The sequence below is a fragment of the Stegostoma tigrinum genome, chromosome 12, assembly GCF_030684315.1.
Source record: "Stegostoma tigrinum isolate sSteTig4 chromosome 12, sSteTig4.hap1, whole genome shotgun sequence".
Lineage (NCBI taxonomy): Eukaryota > Metazoa > Chordata > Chondrichthyes > Orectolobiformes > Stegostomatidae > Stegostoma > Stegostoma tigrinum.
This window is the reverse complement of record NC_081365.1, coordinates 4,190,998-4,215,309: the sequence shown is the minus strand read 5'-3', so window position 1 is coordinate 4,215,309 and position 24,312 is coordinate 4,190,998. Positions and strand designations below refer to the sequence as shown.

At 41.7% G+C, this 24,312-nt stretch overlaps 1 protein-coding gene across 6 annotated transcripts in view; it reads right to left on the bottom strand.

Annotated features, from left to right (window-relative positions):
* gbe1b (glucan (1,4-alpha-), branching enzyme 1b) overlaps nt 1–24,312 on the bottom strand; it is a 529,949-nt gene that overhangs the window by 390,984 nt on the left and 114,653 nt on the right. The window lies entirely within an intron of this gene.

The window sequence follows — 24,312 nt, the reverse complement described above, 5'->3', positions numbered from 1 at the left end:
AGTGGTGTGCCTCAAGGATCTGTTTTGGGACCACTGCTGTTGTCATTTTTATAAATGACTTGGACGTAAGCATTGGTGGATGGGTTAGTAAGTTTGCAGATGACACTAAAGTCGGTGGAGTGGTGGACGGTGTGGAAGAATGTTGCAGGTTGCAGGGAGACTTGGATAAACTGCAGAATTGGGCTGAAAGGTGGCAAATGGAGTTTAATACGGATAAATGTGAGGTGATTCACTTTGGGAAGAATAATAGGAAGGCAGAATACCGGGTCAATGGAAAGATTCTTGGTAGTGTAGGTGTGCAAAGGGATCTTGGTGTCCGTGTACATAGATCCCTGAAAGTTGCCACCCAAGTTGACAGTGCTGTTAAGAAGGCTTACAGTGTGTTAGGTTTTATTGGTAGTGGGATTGAGTTCCGGAGTTTTGATGTCATGCTGCAACTGTACAAAACGTTAGTGCTGCCTCATTTGGAATATTGCGTGCAGTTCTGGTTGTGCCATTACAGGAAGGATGTGGAAGCGTTGGAAAAGGTTCAGAGCAGATTGACCAGGATGCTGCCTGGTCTGGAGCACAGGCCCTATGAAGAAAGGCTGAGGGACTTGGATCTGTTCTCATTGGAGAGGAGGCGGCGAAGAGGGGATTTAATAGAGACATACAAGATGATCAGAGCATTAGATAGGATGGACAGTGAGAGTCTTTTTCCGAGGATGATGACTTCAGCTTGTACAAGGGGGCATAGCTACAAATTGAGGGGTGATAGATTTAAGATGTCAGAGGCAGGTTCTTTACTCAGAGAGTGGTAAGGGCATGGAACGCCCTGCTTGCCAATGTAGTTAACTCAGCCACATTAGGGGCATTTAAACAGTCCTTGGATAAGCATATGTATGCTAATGGGATAGTGTAGGCGGATGGGCTTAGCTTAGTTCACAGGTCGGCGCAACATTGAGGGCCGAAGGGCCTGTTCTGTGCTGTACTGTGTTATGTTCTAAGTTCTATCCACCCTGCCTATACCTCTCATGATTTTGTAGACCTCGATCAGGTCCCGCCTCAATCTCCATCTTTCTAATGTAAATAATCCCAATCTACTCAACCTCTCTTCATAGCTAGTGCCGTCCATACCAGGCAACATCCTGGTGAACCTCCTCTGCACCCTCTCCAAAGCATCCACATCCTTTTGGTAATGTGGCGACCAGAACTGTACACAGTACTCCAAATGTGGTCGAACCAATTTCTATACAACTGTAACAGGGCCTGCCAACTCTTGTACTCAATACCCCGCCCAATGAATGAAAGCATGCCGTATGCCTTCTTGACCACCATCAACCTGCATTGCCACCTTCAAGGTACAATGGATCTGAACACCCAGATCTCTCTGTGCATCAATTTTCCCCAGGGCTTTTCCTTTTTACCATGTAGCTTGCTTTTGAATTGGATCTTCCAAAATGTATCACCTCGCATTTGCTTGGATTGAACTCCATCTGCCATTTCTCCACCCAACTTTCCCATCTTTCATTCCTTTAGCTGTGAAAACTTTATCCAACCCTTTCTTGAAAATATTTAATGTTGTGGTCTCAACTGCTTTCAGTACAGAGAATTCCACAGGGTCAACATTCTCCAGGTGAAGAAAGTTCTCCTCATCTCAGTCCTAAATGGCCCATCCTGTATCCTTCGCCTGTGACCCCTGATCATCAGGAATATCCTTTCTGCATTTACCCTGACTAGTCCTATTAGAATTTGATTGGTTTCTGTGAGATTTCCCCTCAGTTTTCTGAGATTCAATGAATAAAATCCAAACTGATCTAGTCTCTTTTCATATTTCAAACCTGCCATCCAAGGAATCAGTCTGGTAAACCTTTGTTACACTCTTTCCAAAGAGAATATCATTCCTCAAGGAGAGTAAAACTAAATACAATACTCCATGTGTTATCTCACAAGGGCCCTGTATAAATGCAACACGACATCCCTGCTCCTGTACTCGAATTCTCTCACTCTGAAAACCAGCATAGTATTTGCCTTCTTCACTGCCCACTGCACCTACATGCTTTCTATGCCAGTTGCTGGAAGTAAGACACAGAGGTCTCATTCCATTTCCCTCATTCCCAATCTATCACCGTTCAGGTGACAGATTGTCTTCTGCCTTCATCTGCCTTTCTGTTCTTATTACCAAAGTGGATACCTTCACATTCATCCACATTATAGTTCAGTAATAATACATTTACCGACTGATGCAACTTGCCCAAATCACAGTGGAGCATTTCAACATCCCCTCACCAAACTTTATGTCATACACAAATACGGAGATACTACATTTAGTTCTCTTATCTAAATCATGGACATATATTGTGAATACCAAACCATAAGCACGAGAATTCCTGGAAGCACTGCACTCCACAAAGCACGCTATTAATAAACACATTGAACTCAACCCGATATACATTCCGCTACAGACAAAACCCGGAAGTGAGGCAATCCATTGCAACAGATCCCAGAATTTAAAAACCAGGCGGGAAAACACACCAACGCTTCTTCAGAGGCTGCACTGAGGATGTTACCAAGCACGGTAATGAAACGTCTGTGGAACAACAAACCAGCTCGGCGAGCCAACCAACCCCAACACCCACAACCCGAGCTACAGATCTACTCCAAAACCTTATTTCAATTTAATTTGGAAGTTTTGATGCTATTGTGCATGCTGCACAGTGTCAGTCGACATGATCTGTTAAAATTAGTCTGATGAAAAATGTATTCAAAGTACTAAATTTTAAGGACTGTTTCAAAGAAGGAAAGATGGAATGAAAAGGAAGGAGACTGCAGAGAAAATACCAGAATTTTGAGTTTGGATGGCTGAATGCACACTCCCAGTAGTGAAGTACAAATATTAATTAAAATTGAGCATTTCAAGAGGTCAGAATTAGAATTGTCACAGATGTCACAAAAAGTTGTAGAGCTGAAAAAGGTTACAGCTATAGTGAGAAGCAAGGCCTGGGCACATTTGAAAATAAGGATGGAAAATTTCAAACTAGATACCAATGAAAGTCAGAGGAGATCAGGCTGATGAACCCAGGGCATGTTTAAGAACATGGGATTGGCCTATGAAGTGAACAGAACTTGGTGAAAGTTCAGACGTAACTGAATTTTATTCCCACTCAGAGGGTAAAAATGGGAACCTGGCCAGGAGAGTTTTGAAATAGTTGACAGAAGATAACAAAGAAATAGATAAGGATTGTTTAAAACAATAAAATGACAAGCCGGTGATATTACAGATTAGGAATAAGACATTCAGCTTCACTTCAAATAGGAAGCCAAGGTTGCAAACAATTTGATTCAATTTGAGACAGTGACCAAGGACAGCATTGGAATAGGTGGCAAGGATATGGAGTTTGTAATGGAATGAAATATGATGACTCTGATCTCCAAACAATCAATTGGAACACATCTTGAGTACAAAAGCAAAATACAGCAGTTGCTGGAAATCTGAAAGAACAACAAAGCTACCTAGTCAGGCAGCATCTGTGCAGAGAAGCAGCTCACATTTCAGGCTGATAACCTTTCATTAGAACAGATACCGTGGCAGATTTGCCTGTACGTGTGCAGTGGTAACAGAGCTTTCAAGAATACAGGAATGAGTAATTTGCACCTATTATTATGTAGCCAATCAACTGTACTTGAGACAGCACTATTTTATAATCCCTACACAAATACTTAGAAACAGATGTTAGCAATATGAACACTGCCGGAAACAATTTATAGAGCTGAAATGACCATTTAATGGTAACACTCTCATCTCAAAGACAGAGGCTGTGAATTTGAGTCCAGTGCTGGAGTGTTAAATCTCGTTGACGGTCATGATAACTTGCATTCATAAACATGTCAAAAAACACAACAAAACTGTTATCAAATAAAATTGTGCTCCATTGTTGCACATCCAAAGATACCATCTTTGCACAAGACTTTGATTTGAGGTCCTGTCTATCTTCTCAGATAAATCTAAAAGTATAATTGATTTTCCTGATGCTTTACGTATTTATCATTAAAACGAAAACACATTATCTGACAATTTAGTGCAATGCTCTTTGTTGGACCTCATCGTGACCATTTCATACTATTACATTTCAAGTGTCATCTACTGAAACATGTATAATAATACAGGGCTTTTTTTTCATTACTACTATACAAATCAGAGTTAGTTCCATGTGTCACATTAGACCAAGCATATTATTTCATCCATATTCACTACCCTGAAGAAGGGGTCAATTACTACAGAACAGAGGTTCAAGATGCAGGGGAGGGAAGTTTAAAAAGAGATGTGCCAGGCAAGTTTTTCACACAAAGGGCAGTAAGTGCCTGGCACACGCTGCCAGGGGAGGTTGTGGGAGCAGACAAAATAGCAACATGCAAGATGCTCCTGGACAAATACATGAACAGAAAGGATATACAGGGATACATATCCTGTAATTGAAAAGAGCTTTTAGTATGAAATAGCAGAATGTGTCAGTGCAGGCTTGGACGGCCAAAGGGCTTGTTTGTGCTGTATTGTTCTTTATTTAGGGCAGCCTTCAGACTGACAAGGCCCAAATATCTCTTCTGCGGAATGAGGTAAAATACAGAAGAACAAAAAGAACAAAAGAGAAGTATGGCACACGAACAGGACCTTTAGCCCTCCAAGCCTGTACTGACTAAACTAAGAAAACAGAACTTCTGCCCTTATTCGGTCCATATCCCTGTATTTCCCTCCCTATTCTTCTAAGCATCAAGATAGAACATAGAACAGTACAGCACAGAACAGGCCCTTCAGCCCACGATGTTGTGCCTCTTAAACCATGCCAATATGACTGCTTCTTCCACCTCCTCACCCTGAGCCTGTGCCCCCTTGTAATTGAACCTTCAACCTGAGGAAAACATCTGTGACAATCTATCCCGTCTATGCATCTCAAATTTGTAAAGCTCTATCAAGTGTCCTTTCAGCCGCCATCTTTCCAGCAAAAACAATCCTAGTACTTTTTAACCCTTCCTCATAATCAAGCCCTTCAGACCAGGCAACATCCTGGTGAACCTTCTCTGAGCATTCTCCAAAGCTTTCACGTTCCTTCTGGCAATGTGGCAATCAAAACAGTGATGACCTCGTGGCATTATCGCTAAACTGTTAATCCAGAGACCAAGATAATGTTCTGGGGACCCAGGTTCGAATCCTGCCATAGCAGATGGTGAAATCTGAATTTTAAAGGGAGGCAATGACCTAATGATATTATTGAGAGATTATTAATCCAGAAACTCAGCTAAAGTTCTGGGGATCTGGGTTCAAATCCTGCCACGGCAGATGGTGGAACTTGAATTCAATAAACAATCTGGAATTAAGGGTCTAATGATGACCAAGGATCCATTGTTGATTATCTAGCTTACTGGTAAGGCCCAGATAGCTCAGTCAGTAGAGCATGAGAGCCTTAATATCAGGCTCGTGGGTTTGAAACCCACACTAGGCATCTTCGTTCCTTTAAAAAAGGGCGACACAGTGTCTCAGCGGTTACCACTGCTGCCTCACAGCACCAGGGACCCAGGTTCGAGTCCACCCTCATGCGACTGTCTGTGTGGAGTTCGCACATTCTCCCCTTGTCTGCGTGGGTTTCCTCTGGGTGCTCCGATTTCCTCCCACAGTAGAAAGATGTGCAGGTTAGGTGGATTGTCCATGCTTAAGTTGGCCGTAGTTTTCAGGGATGTGTGGAATAGGGGGATGGGGGGATGGGTCTGAGTGGGATGCTCGGTGTGTCGATGTGGACTTGTTGGGCCAAAGGGCCTGTTTCGTAGGGATTTTATTCTATTCTATTCAAAATAGCACACAATACTCTAAATGCAGCCTCATAAGGGTTTTATATAGCTGCAACATGTTTTGCCAACTCTCGTACTCGTTGCTCTAGCCAATGAAGGCAAGCATGCCATATGCCATCTTACACCCTTTGGCCACCTGTGTTGCCATTTTTAGGGAACCGTGGTCCCACACAACCAGATCCATCTGTACAGCTAAGCGATCCCACAACCAACAAATCAGATCTAAGCTCTGCAGTCCTGCCAGATCCAGTCGTGAATGGTAGTGGACAATTAAACAATTCACCGGAGGAGGCTGCTCAACAAATGTCCCCATCCTCAATGATGGAAGAACCCAGCACATCAGTGCAAAAGATAAGGCTGAAGCATTCGCAGCAATCTCAGCCTCCTCTAGTGGTCCCCAGCATGTCAGATACCAGATTTCGGCCAACTCAATTCACTCCACGTGATTTCAAGAAACAAAAAGTAGGACAAATCCAACCCAGCCAGTTAGTACCCCATCAGTCTCCTCTTGATCATCAGTAAAGTGATGGCAGTTCTCATCAACAGTGCTATCAAGCAGCACCTCCTCGGAGACACCCAGTTTGGGTTTGGCCAGGGCCACTCAACTCCTGACCTCATTACAGCTTTGGTTCAAACATGGACAAAAGAGCTGAATTCCGGAAATGAGGTGACAGTGACAGTCCCTGCAAGTCTGTATTCGACCAAGTGTGGCATCAAGAGGCCCTGGCAAAACTGGAAACAATGGGTATCAAGGGGCAAACGCTCCCATGATTGGAGTCATACCTGACTCTAGGAAGATGGTTGTGGTCGTGAGAGATCAATCATCTCAGCTCAACTCCAGGGCATCTCTGCAGGAGCTCCTCAGGGTGGGGCCCTCAGCTTATCTTCAGCTGCTTGATCAATGACCTTCCCTCCTTCAAAGATCAGAACTGGGGACGTTTGCCGATGATTGCACAATGTTCAGCACCATTTGTGTCTACTCAGATACTGAAGCAGTCCATGTTCACATGCAACAAGATCTGGACAATATCCAGGCTTGGGCTGACAAATGGGAAGTGACATTCGCGCCACACAAATGCCAGGCTATGGCCATCACCAATAATAGACAATTTAATCACCATCTCTTGACATTCAATGGTGTTACCATCACTGAATCCCCTGCTATCAACATCCTGGGGGTTATCATTGACCAGAAACTCAACTGGACTCACTACATTAACAGTGGCTATAAGAGCAGGTCAGAAACCAGGAATACGGCGGCAAGTAACTCACCTCCTGACTCGTCTCAACCTGTCTGCCATCTACAAGGCACAAATCAGGAGTGTGATGGAATACTCCCCACTTGCCTGGATGAGTGTAGCCCCAATAACACTCAAGAAGCTTGACACAATCCAGGAAAAGCAGCCCACTTGATGGACACTACATCCACCATCGACGCTCAGTAGCAGCAGTGTGTACTATCTACAAGATGCTCAAACAGTATCTTCCAAACCCACGACCATTTCTATCTAAAAGGACAAGGGTAGCAGATATATAGGATAACCACCACCAGCAAGTTCCCCTCCAAGTCCATAAGACATAGGAGTGGAAGCAAGGCCATTCGGACCATCAAGTCCACTCTACCATTTAAATCATGGCTGATGGGCATTTCAACTCCACTTCCCTGTACTCTCCCCGTAGCCCTTGATTCCTTGTGAGATCAAGGATTTGTCGATCTCTGCCTCGAAGGCATCCAACATCCTGGCCTCCACTGCACTCTGTGGCAATGAATTCCACAAGCCCACCACTCTCTGGCTGAAGAAATGTCATCTCATTTCAGTTTTAAATTCATCCCCTCTAATTTTAAGGCTGTGCCCACGGGTCCTAGTCTCCCCGCCTAACGGAAACAACCTCCAAGTGTCCAGTCTTTCTAAGCCATACATTATCTTGTAAGTTTCTATTAGATCTCCCCTCAACCTTCTAAACTCTACTGAGTACAATCCCAGGATCCTTAGCCGTTCATCATACGTTAAACCTACCATTCCAGGGATCATCTGTCTGAATCTCCGCTGGACATGCTCCTGGGCCAATAAGTCCTTCCTGAGGTGTGGGGCCCAAAATTGGACACAGTATTCTAGATGGGGCCTAACGAGAGCTTTATAAAGTCTCAGAACCACATCGCTGCTTTTATATTCCAACCCTCTTGAGATAAACGACAACATTACATTCGCTTTCTTAATCACGGACTCTACCTGCAAGTTAACTTTTAGAGAATCCTGGACCAACACTCCCAGATCCCTTTGTACTTCTGCTTTACGAATTTTCTCACCATTTAGAAAATAGCCCATGCCTGTATTCTTTTTTCCAAAGTGCAAAACCTCACATTTCCTCACATTGAATTTCATCAGCCATTTCCTGGACCACTCTCCTAAACTGTCTAAATCTTTCTGCAGCTTCCCCACCTCCTCAGTACTACCTGCTTACGTATCATCGACAAACTTCACCAGAATGCCCCCAGTCCCTTCATCCAGATCATTAACATACAAGGTGAGCAGCTGCGGCCCCAACACTGAACACTGCGGGACACCACTCGTTACTGGTTGCTATTCCGAAAAAGAGCCTTTTATCCCAATTCTCTGCCTTCTGTCACTCACCATCCTGACTTTGAAATACATTGCTGTTCCTTCACTGTCGCTGAGTCAAAATCCAGGAATTCCTTCCCTAATAGCATTGCGGGTCAACTCACAGCAAGAGGTCTGCAGCGGTTCGAAAGGCAGCTCACAGCCACCTTCTCAAGGGCAACTAGGGATGGGCAAGAAATACTGGCCAGCCAGAGATGGCCACATCCCACAAATGAATAGAAATAAAAAATATACCTCCCTGAATTGTTCTCACAGGACCTCTTCCCCCTTTCTACCTATGTCTTTTGCGCCAATGTGGAGAACGACTTCTGTCTGCTTTCCCTCCTTTTTCAGGATGTCCTGTACCCACTCTGAGACATCTAGGGCTCTGGCACCAGGGAGGCAGCACACCATCCTATGGTCTCGATCACATCTGCAGAAAAGCCTGTCTGTGCCCCTGGCTATCGAATCACTCGCCTAGGCTTTGCCCCATTCTGCTCTACAGCAAATCCAATTGTAGTGCCACAGGCCTGGCTGCTGCTTGTTCCAGATCCAGAGGGTCTATCGCCACCGCCATCAGGTTCAAACAGTATACCTGTTGGGGAAGAGAATATCCACAGGAGACTTCTGCACTACCTGCTTGCCTCTCCTGGCAGTCACCCACCTACATATCCAACCAGCATCCTTTCATCTGCCCCTTGAAGCCTTTCAGAGTTACCAACACCTTTTGAAGTTTCTTCCAATGATTACAGCCTATTGCACTCCCTCACAGTTGTGGTTTATGTCAGAGCACGAATCAATGCTTAGCCAGGCACGGGCAGGCAGTTCAAATACTGAAGCCAACGTATAGTAGAAACGACAGAACCCAGGAACAAGAGGAACACAACGAACCCCTTGAGCCTATCTCCAGTTCAATGAGACCCTGTTTGGTCTAAATCCTAACCCTAGCAATCATTTGGGATCAATACCTTACTGTAACAAAAATGTATCAATTTCAAATGGTGATCTTCTATCAACATTGCTGAGGGCACTTTGAGGATTCTGCATTCAGTTCTGGTCTCCCTGCTGAAGGAAAGCTGTTGTTAAACTTGAAAGGGTCCAGAAAATACTTACAAGGGATTTGAGGCTTTGAACTGTAGGGAGAGGTTGAATAAGCTGGGGCTTTTCTTGGTGGAGGGTCAGAAGCTGAGGGGTGACCTTATAGAGGTTTATAAAATTATGTAGGACATGGATAAGGTGAATAGGCAAGGTCTTTTCCCCAGGATAGGGGTGTCCAAAACTCGCGCCATAGGTTTAAGATGAATGGGGAAAGATCTGAAAGTGTCCTGATGGGCGACTTCTTCATTCAGAGGATGGTGCATGTATGGAATGAGGCGCCACAGGAAGTGGTTGAAGCAGGTACAATCACAATATTTAAAAAGGCATCTGGATGGGTTTATGAATAGGAAGGTTTTCGAAGCACAAATGCTGGCAAATTGGGCTAAATCAGTTTAGGATACCTGGTTGGCGTGGACCAGCTGGACCAAAAGGTCTGTTTCCATGCTGTATATCTCAATGACACTATAACTACAACTCTAATGCTAGTATTTGCTCTCTGCCTGAGCTTTCCGGAAAAAGGTACCTTTGTGTGAAGTTCCCCAAAATGTTTCTGTCAAGTACCCTGAATCTGGTTTTAAAACTTCATCTTTATTCCTGACTGCATCAGCTGGTGGTGGTTTTGGGAGATTTGGTGTCTATAACTGAACACTACTCCAGGGCTTTTTGTATAACTGCAGGAAAACTCTTTTCCACTTTACATTCAGAATCTCTGACGTGTGGGTCTTGTCACTGTTCAAGGAGGTTGGTAATGGCCATTTCAAAGCCTTCAGAACAGCTTTCCATTTTTAAAAATATGGAATAATAACAATCTATTAGCATTCTAATTAATTTTCTGTACCAGGCTACTGGATCTTCATGTTCTGTCTTCATAGACACCTAAATAGAACATAGGAACGTGAGAAACATGAGTCCTTCTTTCATGTATAAAATGGTCCCCACCTCCAAACTGTGCCACAGTTCATTAAGACCATGACTGATTTGACCCTGGCCCCAACTTTTATTCTTCTAAGTTTCAATGAGTACAGATCTAATTTGAGGTCTTCACTAATCCCAGTTTCTCACCATTCTGAGACTGCGCAGCAGAGGAATATCATAAATGCGGTAGTGTCAAACTCAGCTGAATAACTGGTCTCCCTGCCATAGGAAAGATGTTGTTAAACTTGAAAGGTTCAGAGAAGATTTGCAAGGACATTGCAAGGGTTGGAGGGTTTGAACATTGTAAGAGGCTGCATAGGCCAGGACTATTTTGTCTGAGCATCAGAAATTGAGGGGTAATCTTTCGAGGTTCATAAAATAATGGGGATGTGGATAGGGTGAATAGCCAAGGTCTTTTCCCCAGTATAGCAGAGTCCAAAACTAGAGTGCATAGGCTCAAGATGAGAAGGGAAAGATTTAAAAGGGACCTAAGGAGCACCGTGTTCATGCAGAGGGTGGTCTGTGTAGGGAATGAACTGCCAGAGGAAGTAATGGAGACTGGTACAATTACAACATCAGGATGAGTATGTGAATAGGAAGGGTTTAGAGGGATGAGCCAAATGCTGGCAAATAGGATTAGATTAATTTAGGATATCTGGTCGCCATGGATGACTGGACTATGGGATCTGTTTCTGTGCTGTACATCTCTGTGACCACAGTACAGAGCTGTGGACCAATATTAAAGCACCAGTTTCTGAATTGTAAAATGTAAAGGTGAAAGAAATTTGACAGAATCAGAGGCTGCATTTTTAACATGAGCCTGATTTTATCCATGTAGGAGTTGGAAGTATAACGAGCAACAGTCCGATGTTTTAATGATGAGGTCTGTGTGTGGAAGGTCAAACATTTAATGTTTAATATTTAATATTCAAGATCCTGAATTTTAAAGTGCAAAATGGTCTGAAACATTCATGCTGCAAAGTACAGAACTGCTTGTAACAGTTTGGTTTTAAGCATGTAGAATGTGGACAGAGTTTTTTTTTAAAAAGTACCATCTTTTGAAACAGTGGGATTTGATGTATAATGCAGAGCACGATTGTGGTCATATGTTTGGTGCATTACTCTTACCTGCTTAAAGGCTGACACCGGGAGCATCAACAGCAATTAGTGCTTGCTAAATCAGTGAACTCCTGAGATGTTTGGAATAATTTAGAAAGGCTATCCAATCAACATGAAAATATTATTGAAGAAATTGATTACCGTAGACTTGTGTGCTCACTCATGATTTCATCTAATCCAAATCAATTTAGTCATAATCACCCCTGCTGCTTTCTTCTTGAAGACAGTGGAATGACTGACTGCCATTAATCAGATACTCACATTTCAAGGTGCTCAGGATAACTTTTCAATTTGTCAAATGAAATACCATCAGTGGGATGACTTAGAAAATTGGCAGCAGCAAACCAAAATCTAAGTTGGTGCATTTCTTGCCCTCAATGCACTTAATTCATTGTCTTCCAGTGCAATCACCAAAGGTCAGACATGTGATGACCAGTGCCCTCAAATCCAACGCAACCAAGTATTAAAATGCTTCCTCTCCAAAGAACAAGCACAAGGTCTCTAATTACATTGCTGGATATATTGATCACAGTCAGAAAATAAAAAAAGTGCACACTCCCTCACCATTCTAATTCAATGAAATGCCAGTGATGACACTAAAATTCTTTATTGATTATTAAGTATCCTGATTAACAGGATAATAAATCATTTGTATAAATGCTGTCAGATTTCCCTACGTAACAATACTTAATGCACTTGGAAATGATTTTTTTGAATAGTGACATTATAATGTGTCTACTCGGCCCATCAAATTTGTACCAGTTCTGTAAGTTTGAAATCCACAGAAGAACTTACTGCTACCATACTCTCTGCAAGTGCATTCCTAATTCTAACCAACTGCTGCACATGACAATAAAATGTGAGGCTGGATGAACACAGCAGGCCCAGCAGCATCTCAGAAGCACAAAAGCTGACGTTTTGGGCCTAGACCCTTCATCAGAGAGGGTGTTGGGGTGAGGGTTCTGGAATAAATAGGGAGAGAGGGGGAGGCGGACCGAAGATGCCTCCCCCTCTCTGAAGAAGGGTCTAGGCCTGAAACGTCAGCTTTTGTGCGCCTGAGATGCTGCTGGGCCTGCTGTGTTCATCCAGCCTCACATTTTATTGTCTTGGATTCTCCAGCATCTGCAGTTCCCATTATCACTGCTGCACATGACAGCCTGTACTCATTTGCTGTTGTTTTTTTTAATTTGCTTTATTATTGTCACATGCAACTAGATGCAGTGAAAATTTGTTTTGTATGCAATACAAGCAGACCATACCAATCAAAATGCATTAGAGTTCTTTTGCCAGTCACCCTAAAATCAGTACCCAATGCTTCTCAACATTTCTGATAATTGGAACAAATTACTGCAGATGCTGGAGACTGTACCGAAAGTAGAAAATGCTGGAAGTAACAGCAAGTCAGCCAGCATCCACGGAGGTTTACTGAAACAAGTAGCATTGTGTCTATATGATTCATCAGAGCTAAAATGAAGTGTAGAAGGTGCAGCATTTATGCAATAGTTGAGGGGGTGCAGTTGGAGTGCTGGGGGAAGAAAGGATGCTGGTAGTCAGATAAAGCGATCTTGGACTGACAACTCAGCATCAAACCATTGCCAGCTTGTGAAATGTGATGCATTTAAATAAAACAATAGTGACGAGTAGAGCACATTGGTCATCTTTTTGTTTCTCCAGTTTAGCAAATTAGTAATTAGCAAATTAAAAATATAAAGTTAATTGGTTCTGTGAAGAGTTCAGATATCCGCGGGCCACTGCCGTAATACTGCTGAATTGCTAAGGGTGGGTTGGTAATAACTGCAAGCCTGGGCTCTCAAACATTTACTGCGAGCTTGTTACGTAATACCAGCAGCCAACTGTAGGATCTACCGACACAAAATACATACATTATCGGTTTTAGCAATACCCAAGCATTCTATGTAACGTCAGGATGTCGGAGTCAGGAAATGTATTAATATATATGTTTTGTTGCTTTGCAAATGTTGCACATAACTCAATTACAGCCAAGGGAAATGAATGTGGAAAAAGAATGCACAGAACACGTGCTTAATCTTTTCCCTTGCTCAGATTTGGTTCCAGCAGCAGATAAGCTGAAGGCACAGAGCAATAATACAGTGGTGGCAATGAGCAGTCTTCTTGATGGCCTGGATGTGCATTTGACTCTCAGGTAATGACTAAATACAGCACCAAGGTTATCACCAGTCTCAGGGTGAAAGGGAAATTTACTGAAACAGTACCAGGCATGAAGGACTGTAAAACATAGGAGCAAAAGGAGACCTTTTGCCAATGGTATCTGCTCTGCCATTCAATGAGATCGTGGCTGATCTGATAACCCTCAACTCCACCTTTCCTGTTAGTTCCCCTATAACCCCTAATTCCCTTGCTGATTAAAGATCTGCCCACGAAAGGCTTGAACACAGACTTCTGTTCAGTGAAGAAACTGGGCTTTTTTCTTCAGAGAAAACAAGGCAGAGGACAGCTGTCATAATGTTAATGAAGGTATCCAAAATCTTGAATGATTTTAGTTAAATAAAGAAGAAAAAAAAACTGTTTTTACGACCATGAAATCAGTAACCAGGAGACAGAGGTTTAAGGAAATGACAAAACAAAAGGAGGGAAATGAGCATTTTTTAAAATGTAGTTAGATCTGGAAAGTGCTGCCTGAGAAGGCAGTTAAAGTAGATTCAATAGCATGTTTCAAAAGATAATGGGATGAAACTTTAAAAAAAAGATTTTCAGAATAAAAGGGCAAAGAAACAAGACCAATTGGACAGCGATTTAAAAGCAGCAGCACAGCATGATGGGTTGGATGGCCTCTTTCAAAGCTGTAAGCGTATAAACAGAGTGATTGTGACTTTTGATTCCAAGTTCAAATGGGTTCATTTCACTGACTGAACTGACGGGAAACTGTTTTGTGTATATGCACCGACATAAAATGCATTATTTTTCTACTAATCTCATTGTGAGAGCAGGATTTTGGCAAGCCTCAAATACACATTCTACACAATTTAGTATTCGTTGTGCAATACTTATGCACCTTTGATTTCAAGCAGTATTTTAAGTTCAAGAATATATCTCCACTGGAAGACAATTAACAGGTCACAGGATAAGCAGGTACATGCATTTGATCATTTCTGCTGAGAACTTCAGTTGCAGTAAATAGAAGGCTTCCTTTTAACTCCCAAACTGACAGAGTCTACTGTTTAAATTACACCAACATTGCATGTGGCACAAGTCAGCAATGAATTAGATTCCACTTTCAAAACCGAAAAAAATGTTTTTCTTTTAAGGCTAATGGCATGAGTAAACATTATACATAAAAACCACAGCATTCACACAAACCTCATTTTGTGCTCATTTTCTGTTTTAGAAAATGTATCCTGGTAAATTTATTGATTTGCTATCTTATACTGTAAAATTCAGATAAATATTAATTTTCAATGTAAGAATGGAACTTCAGCATGGGATGGCAATTGACCAGCATGCAGATTATTGACAGGGGATTTATTAATCCTCAATCCAATATAATTCAGGGAATATAGGCTACCAGAGCAGACATTTGGGATCACACAAGAGAAGGTCCACTTACAAGAATTGCTATCAATTCACTGACAGAGCTTGGATCCATCAATAATTCAAACTTGTGGTTCCAACGCAAGAACTGTAGTTTCTGGTCAAAGTATTAAAAGGCTCAAGGAAAAACAAAGTGCTGGAAATTTTTCAGTTCTGAAATGATATTCAACTCAAAACATCAACTTAGTTTCTCTCTTCACAGATGTTGCCAGGGTTGGAGTAGTTCCAGCACTTTGTTTTTAATTCAGATACACAGCATCTTCAGAATTTTGTTAGTCTGATGTTTTATGGCTGCTATTGTTTCAGGAAAACATACTCACAGCGGGTAGTACCCTCAGGACAGAGAGGAGGAAAAACCTATCAAGTACATACCCTACTGTAAGCCTCATTACAGTATCTAGCTGTTATGACACCTATACTTTCCTGGAAACATACACAAGTGAATGCTTCCAGTTTCTAGGCCATTCACCCGCGATGGCATCTTGGTGTGACACGTAATAAGAAATAATGTTCAGATTCAGAAAAATGTTTCTGTATTATCCCAGAACATTTGTTCAAATACCTCATTTGAAAGCCAATCTACACTTGCTGGTCTATAAATTTAACTCTTTATCATCTTCACTTGTGCCCATCAAACACTGCACTCCCAACATTCCCATCTGTTCAGAATTCCTGTGTGCATTCCTCCTACTTGCAGCCCCACATCTCCCATGTCACACCAAGATGCCATCGTGGGTGAATGGCCTAGAAACTGGAAGCATTCACTCGTGTATGTTTCCAGGAAAGTATAGGTGTCATAACAGCTCCGAATTTGCTCAAGATCCTCCCATATCTGGATTCTGGTTTTGCTGCAGGCACAACTGAAGTCACAAAAGGCAGCTCACACGATTAGATTGCAGTTACCTACTTCTTCCCAGCCTCATCAGATCTTTCCCTCATCTTATTCAGTCTACTGAACCTTCACTGAACTTCTTCCAGGGCAAATGTGTCCATCCTTGGACAAGTTGATCAAAATTGTACAGAAGGAATAGTGACCCCAAGGCCTAATACAATTATACTTGGGTTTCAATCCCACTGTCTGAAGGCTAAGAGACCATTCGTTTTCCTAACTGTCTGCTGCACCTACATGTTAACTTTGTACCCCATGGCCAACAGGACATCTAAATCAGAGATAATGGGAACTGCAGATGCTGGAGATTCCAAGATAATAAAATGTGAGGCTGGATGAACACAGCAGGCCAAGCAGCATCTCAGGAGCACAAAAGCTGACGTTTCGGGCCTAGACCCTTCATCAGAGGGGGGGATGGGGTGAGGGTTCTGGAATAAATAGGGAGAGAGGGGGAGGCGGACCGAAGATGGACAGAAAAGAAGATAGGTGGAGAGAGTATAGGTGGGGAGGTAGGGAGGCGATAGGTCAGTCCAGGGAAGGCGGACAGGTCAAGGAGGTGGGATGAGGTTAGTAAGTAGGAGATGGGGGTGCGGCTTGGGGTGGGAGGAAGGGATGGGTGAGAGGAAGAGCAGGTTAGGGAGGCAGAGACAGGTTGGACTGGTTTTGGGATGCAGTGGGTGGAGGAGGAGAAACAGGAACAGGTGCAGGAACAGCAACTCATATTCCGCTTGGGAACCCTGCAGCCCAATGGTATCAATGTGGACTTCACCAGTTTCAAAATTTCCCCTTCCCCCATCGCATCCCAAAACCAGCCCAGTTCGTCCCCTCCCCCCACTGCACCACACAACCAGCCCAGCTCTTCTCCTCCACCCACTGCATCCCAAAACCAGTCCAACCTGTCTCTGCCTCCCTAACTTGTTCTTCCTCTCACCCATCCCTTCCTCCCACCCCAAGCCGCACCCCCATCTCCTACCTACTAACCTCATCCCACCTCCTTGACCTGTCTGTCTTCCCTGGACTGACCTATCCCCTCAGGACACCTAAATCCCTTTGATTACCAAAATTTCCCAATCTCTGACCATTTACTAAGACTTTGTTTCTCTATTCCACGCCCCCCCCAACAATAATGGAGAAAGTCACATTTCTCCACATGATATTTCACACAACCATACCAACTTCATTAATTTATCAAAATCAGTTGCAATCTGATTCTTCCTCAAATCCTCGTAACTCTGCATTGTCAGCAAAACCTGATAAATTGCACTTGATCCCTTCATCCAGTGATGAGAGATTGTAAATAACTGATTCATAAGTACCTATACTTCAAAACTCAGTGTAAAGAGTGATATAAAAGGCATCGTCATTGTACAAGTAATCCAAAGTCCTGGACTAATAGCCTGAGGACTTAGGGTGGAATGCTCCACTGTTCAATAAGAACATGGTCGATCAATTTCTGTTTCAAATTTCACATCTCTATCTACACCCAATAATGTTTATGAAGCTACCTACCTCAGCTTGTAAAATACTCAATGTCTCCACTGCCTTCTGATGCTGAGTTCCAAATTCACACAATACTCAAATTTCTCCTTATCTCTATCCTAATTGGGCAATGCCTAATTTTAAAACAATCCTACCTTGGTTTGCACTCGCCCACAAAATTAAATATCTTTTGCACACCTGTGTTTAGACCATTCAGGATCACCTACACTTCAATCATGTTGTACCTCACTGTTCTAAACTCCAGTGAAAACAAGCTCAGCCTATACAATCTTTCCTCATAAGACAAACCATAAGCTCCAGGTATCAATGCTGTAAACCTCCTCTGAACTGCCTCAAATGCATTTACCTCCTCCTTAAGTAAAAAGAGACCAAAACTGTACACTGTATTTGATGCGTGGTATCAGCAATGTCCTACATAACTTAAGTGCAATAGTCTTATTTTTATGTTTAATTCTGCCAGATGCTTTCTTGAATGAGTCTTGTTAAGCATTCTAATCTTTTAGTGATTCATGCAAAGTACACCTAAATCTCACTGCACCTCAATTTCTATAGTTGTTCTCCATTTAAGTATTACTCTGTTTTTCCATTATTCCTGCCAAAATGAATAAATTCACATTTTTCCAAATTGTTCTTAATCAGGAGAGGCGGTGACATGATGATAACAACATTGGACTAACAATTCAGAACTCTAGGCTAATATGCTACGGACATGGTTTCATCATTTGTTTTTAAAATCAGATTCATCAGTGTCTTGTAGGGAAGCAAAGCTGCCATTTTCACTTGTGGTCCAAGAGCCACAGATTCTTAACTACCCTCTGGACAATTAGCAATGGACAACAAATGCTAATCTAGCCAGTGATGTCCCTATCGCATAAATTTCTGCCCGCTTAACATAGTCAGAGAATCAAACAGGAAGGAGCAGATCCAGGTCGACCGGATATCCCAAACTGACCTAGTTCTATGCGCCAGCATTTGGCCCACAGCCCTCTAAACTCTTCCTATTCATGTGCCTATCCACATGCATCTTAAACATTGTAACTATACCCACCTCCATCACCTCCTCTGGCAGCTTCTTCCAAACAGGCACACCTCAAGTCCTTTTTAAATCTTTACCCTCTCACCTTAAATCTATGGTTAACAGTTTTGGATACATATACGCTGAGAAAAACAACCTTGGCTATTCAACCTACTCATGCCCCTCATGATTTGAGAAACATCTTTAAGGTGACCCTTCAGTCACGAATGCTCCAGGAACAAAAGCCCCAGACCATCCAATCTCTCCCTGTAGCTCAAACCCTCCTGGCAATATCCACATAAACTTTTTCTGCACTTTCAAGTTTAACAACACCCTTCCTGTAGAAGGAAGGGCGACCAAAACTGTATGCAGTATTCCAAAAGTGCCTCAATGTCCTGTACTGCTGCAACAATGACATCCCAAATCCTACAATGTCATGACGAATGAAGAACAAGCGTAACAAATACCTTCTTCACCACCATGTCTATTCACAACTCCAATTTCAAGGAACTACCCTTAGGTTTCTTTTTTCAGCAACTCTCCCCAGGGCCCTCCGTTAAGTGTGTAAGTGCCGCCCTGGTTTGCCTTACCAAAATGTAACACCTCACATTTACTTCAATTAAACTCCATCTCCCAATCCTTGGCCCATTGGCCCATCTGACCAAGGTCCCATTGTGCTGCGATAATATTCTTCACCGTCTATCACACCACTTTTTTCTGGAGTCACCTGCAAACTTACTAACCATACCTCCTACATTTACATCCAAATCATTTATATAAATGACAAAAAGCAGTGGACCCAGCTGCGACCCTTGTGGCACACCGCTGGTCACAGGCCTCAGTCTGAACAACCACCTTCCATCACCACCCTCTGTCTCTTACCTTCAAGGAAATTTTGTATCTAGTTGTCTAGCTCTCCTGGATTCCATGTGATCTAATCTTACAAATAGTCTACCAAGCAGAACCTTGTTGGATGCTTTGCTGAAGTCCATACAGACAATGTCTGCAGCTCTGTTTTCATCAATTGTCCTTGACACCTCTTCAAAGTACTCAGTCAAGTTAGTGAGACATGATTGCCAATGCACAAAGCTATGTGGACTATCCCTAACTAGTCCTTGCCTTTCCAAATATATCTAAATCCTGTCTCTCAGAATGCCCTTCAACAACTTATCCACCACTGACTTAAGGCTCAATGCCTACAGTTCCCTGCCTTTTCATTATTTATTTACATTTTTCCTCAAACTCCAGAGTCTTACTCACAACATACGTTCCAGCTCACCTTGGTGACATCTGCACATTTTGTTACCGTGCTTTCACTTCCCTCATTTAAGTCATTAATGAAGGCTATATAAAGATGAGGCACCAGTTTAGACTCCTGAGAGTCACTCTGTCACATCCTGATCAGAGAAGACCCATTTAAACATGCCCCGATTTTGTCCACCAGCCTGCCAATTTTCTGTCAATTTTATTCTCTACACCGCTAGCTTTTATTTTGCACAATAAGCTTTGAAATGGTGTCTTATCAAACGCTTTCTGGAAACCCAACTGCTAGATATCTATTGGCTGACTTATATCCACAGCATATGTTACTCCTTCAAGGAACCCCAATAAATTGGTTACACACGACTGTCCCTTTATGAAAATATGTTGACTTATCCTAATTACCTGAAATCTTACAACTGTGTAGCTAGGATCTCTTTAGCAATTGTTTCTATAACCTTCCCTACAACAGACATCAGGATAACTAACTGGCCTGTAGATTCATGTTTTCTCCCTTCTTGATTAGGGGATTTACATTTGCTACATTCCAGTATGAGGAACATTTTTCTGAGTGTAGAGAATTTTACATCATCCTTTACTATCATAACAAATGCTCCTGTTTTTTTCATTTTGCCCATTTCTGCAGAAGGTCAAGTACTGTAGAATATTTAACTCTTAACGTTGGTTAATCTCCAACATAAAGCTTTTAGCTCCCCTCAGCCATCTCTTTTCTAGAAAACTCTCGCATTCCGTGACATGTTCTGGTTATTTCTCTGACTTTTCTTTGCATCTTCTCCAATGTGTCTATCTCTTTTATAATTTGGAGGATAATACATTACTTTAAGTATATGAATCTACTAAAATTAACACAAGTAATCCCAAATCTGTGCGAGAGAAGTATCTAGTCTGAACACAAACGTCAAAACTTGAGCAGAAATCAGTTTCTTTTTCGTTTAATATATGTAGAAATTAAAAACATTACCAACATCAGTTTGATAAATTGTTTCTATCTAGTCATATTTAATAAAATTACTTGGTTTGATAGTTAAATCAAAAAAATCCAAGGAGCAGGAGTTGGGAAAGGCAAAGCCGAAGTGGGTGGCAAACAGAGAAGGTCTGTTTCTGCCAAAGGAGCCAAACAAAATATGTTCTGCCTTTTGGTTTGTTTGCTTTCCTATGTCAAACTGAACATGGAGAAAGCTGTGCGCTTGCAACTTCTGCAGAGTTAAAGAATCACTGAGTCGCAGCTCTCAAGAGCATAAGACTTAATGAGATCGTACTATAGTTAAATAGATAAGGTCACCAGATTTGGCCTTGTAAGTTATTTGTTGTATTTTTCATAAAAACAGATTAGGAAGCTATGTTAGATGTTCTGAATAAAATGATACCTTACAAATTCAATTATACATTTTGAAGAAGTCACCAGGATGATGAATGAGGGAAGCCTGGTGGATTGCCAAAAGCTTTTTGGAAGTATACACAGGCAACTGTACCACATTAAACAAGAATAAAGGCTTCAGTCTTCATGGTATATTTACATTGATGAATCAGGCAGTGAGGTAGAGAGTAATGAGTCTTAGCTTGCTAGTGATAAAAAGCTAGATGAAAATGTAAACTGACAGGAGGACATAAAGGCTACAAAGTGTGGGGGGCAACAAAATGGTAGAAGCAGTATAATGTGGCACAGTATGGTTATTCATTATGTTGAGAAAAACAGAATACTGTATTTTTCAGAAAACATTAAACATTTAAAATGCTAGTGCTCAGAGAGATTTGGGTGTACTTGCACAAAAATTACTGAACTAGCATGCAGGTACAACAAATGATTACAAAAGAAAATGGCCTTTATGCAAGGATATTGGAATACAGAAATGAAAACGTTTTACTACAATTGAAAAAGGCTTCAGTAAGACCGCATCTGGAATAATACATGCAGTTTTGGTCTCATAATTTAACGAAATACTTATATTGAAGGCTGTACAGTAGAGGTTCCCTATTTCATCCTGGGAGTAAAGTGTTGTCCCATGGTGAGAGATGAGTACATTGGGTCTATATTCTTTGGAGTTTCTTAGGATGAATGGCAATCTCATTTTAATATACAAGATTCCGAAAGGGATTGATATGGAGGTTTGTTTCTGCTGGCTTGGACATCTAAAACACAAGGACAAAACATCAGGTTAGGTGGATGATCAAGCAGAACCGAGAAGAGGAGAAATCTTTTCACTCAAATAGCTTCGAATCTTCAGAATTCTCTACTCACAGGGATTGTGGATGCTGCAGCACTGATTATAGGTAAGGCTGGAATAGAACGATTTTGGTCTCTTAAGAAATTCAGTAAGATGTGGAGCAGGCAGAAAAATGGAGCTGAAGCCCGAGATCAGTCGAGATGATTGAAAACTGCTTGGAAGAATAAAGGCATAAAGTAATTATAGATCAATTTGGATTTGTTAAGAGACCAGCATCTTCTGCAGGAATTTGCGTAGAAAATACATTTACATTTTTTTAATTAATAGGCTAGATGCAGCCATTAGAAGCATAAACAAATATAGACTCAGATTGTAAATACTCAACTTCTGCAGCTGAATTTTGGTGCATTCAGTGATCAAACCCATGACTGAAAATGGATGTTTTAGTTTGAGAGTCTAGTGTTCAACGTTCATAGATGCCTTGAAAGCAGCTGGACAGAGAGAGAGGGGGCTCTGGACATTCTAGGGCACAGACCTCTGGAAGTTCATGAGCAATACTCAATGTGACAGCTAAAGTGTGTTTAATGCAATGAGTTAAAGTATATGACATTCAAGTTTACGACTTTGTTTACAATGTTCAAATTTACAATGTTCAAGTACAATTGACCTTTATAAGATCTATGGAACACAATGTCTGGTTTCGATCTCCTCACATTGAGGATGTTGTTGATATTTTTGAAAGCTCACAGGATAACGACTAATTTTGCTTGAAAAATCATAATTACCATCTGACACTCTACATTTCAAAAAAGATATGATTGATGTTTAAAAGAGTATGTGGAATAAATTGTGCTTGAGTTCAAAATTTGTTCCAAGTAAATACGTATGAGACACTACAGCCCACAACTTAAATTTGTCAGAAGCTTGGTTTAGTTTACTTGCTACAAGATGGTTCTTTTGCCTAACAATAATAGACCTTTGCGATAGATTTCTGATACTGTGAAAAGAAATTCACCAAACTGCATCATGTAAGCATTGTAACTGTTTCTGTCTGAAACACAAGACTTTTTTTTTTACAAAAAATGTAGCTATTTCACTGAATTATCAGAGCAAGAGTGATCACCTGGTGGTGCAGATGTTTCTGTCTAAATTGGCCTGGATGGCTAGCCACTTTCAGGTGAACATATTGCACTGAGTTAATGCTACGGATAATACTCACAAACATGTGTGGGACAGGCTGGCTGAGGGAATGGGCTCTTACCATTCTTTAACGTTCGCTTATGGGACAATCTAACCTACAAAAACAGTGCTAGAACACATATGAGGCACCATAATTTCTTAAAGCTAATGTTTGCCAACCTAAATAAAACAAAGAACTGCAAATGCTGGAGACCTGAAACAAACAAAACAGAAATTGCTGGAGAAACTTAGCAAGTCTGGGCAGCATCTGCAAAAGAAAGCTGAGCTAACATTTAGACTCTCCCTCAGAACTCAATTTCTGTTTTTGTTTGCTCGCTGACCTAGTTTGACTCCCAATCCACAACCTCAATTTTAAAAAGATCATGATGTGTTTGAATTCTTGATATCATAACCACCACTAACTGCCAACGAGGTTGCCAATTCAACTTCTATAAGTTACTCCTGACACTTAGCAACTTTGTCACTTCTTTTTTTCCTATGAGAGGATGTTAAAAGCTAACCCCTTGATACAAACGCACCGGGTAACCTAGCATCTTCTTTCAAGGTTGTATGTCATATGCTCTGATGACACTTCTATGAAATGCCCTTGGACATTTTTATTACATTAAAGGTTCGACACAAATGTAAACTCTGATGTTTCGCCAGAGTGTTTCACAATTTCTTATTAATGCTTACATGTTGATTAAGGGGAGGCAATAGCCTAGTGGTATTAGCGCTGGACTTTTTAAATCCAGAGACCCAGATAATGTAACTGCAGACAATAGAAATCTGAAACAAAAACAAAAAATGCTGGAGAAATTCAGCAGGTCTGGCAATGTCTGCAGGAAGAAAGCAGAATTAACATTGAGTCCAGTAAATCTTCAGACATAATGAGGACCACCAGTAAAGACTTTTTGCACCAATCCTCTGCAGATATTAGAGAAGGTACACAGCCAGCATCAGACTTCAGAATTTGATTTTAGGGAACTGTACAGTTTCTGTGTCACAAATGTGCACTCAGTCCATTGTCACTAATGACATATAAATCCATGGTTTGGATGACAGTTAATTCTCAACATTGGCACGGCCACACTGGGCAACTACTTTCAAAGTGCCATGAAGCAAAGATTAAATTAATTGTCAAAAGGAATGTGAACCAAC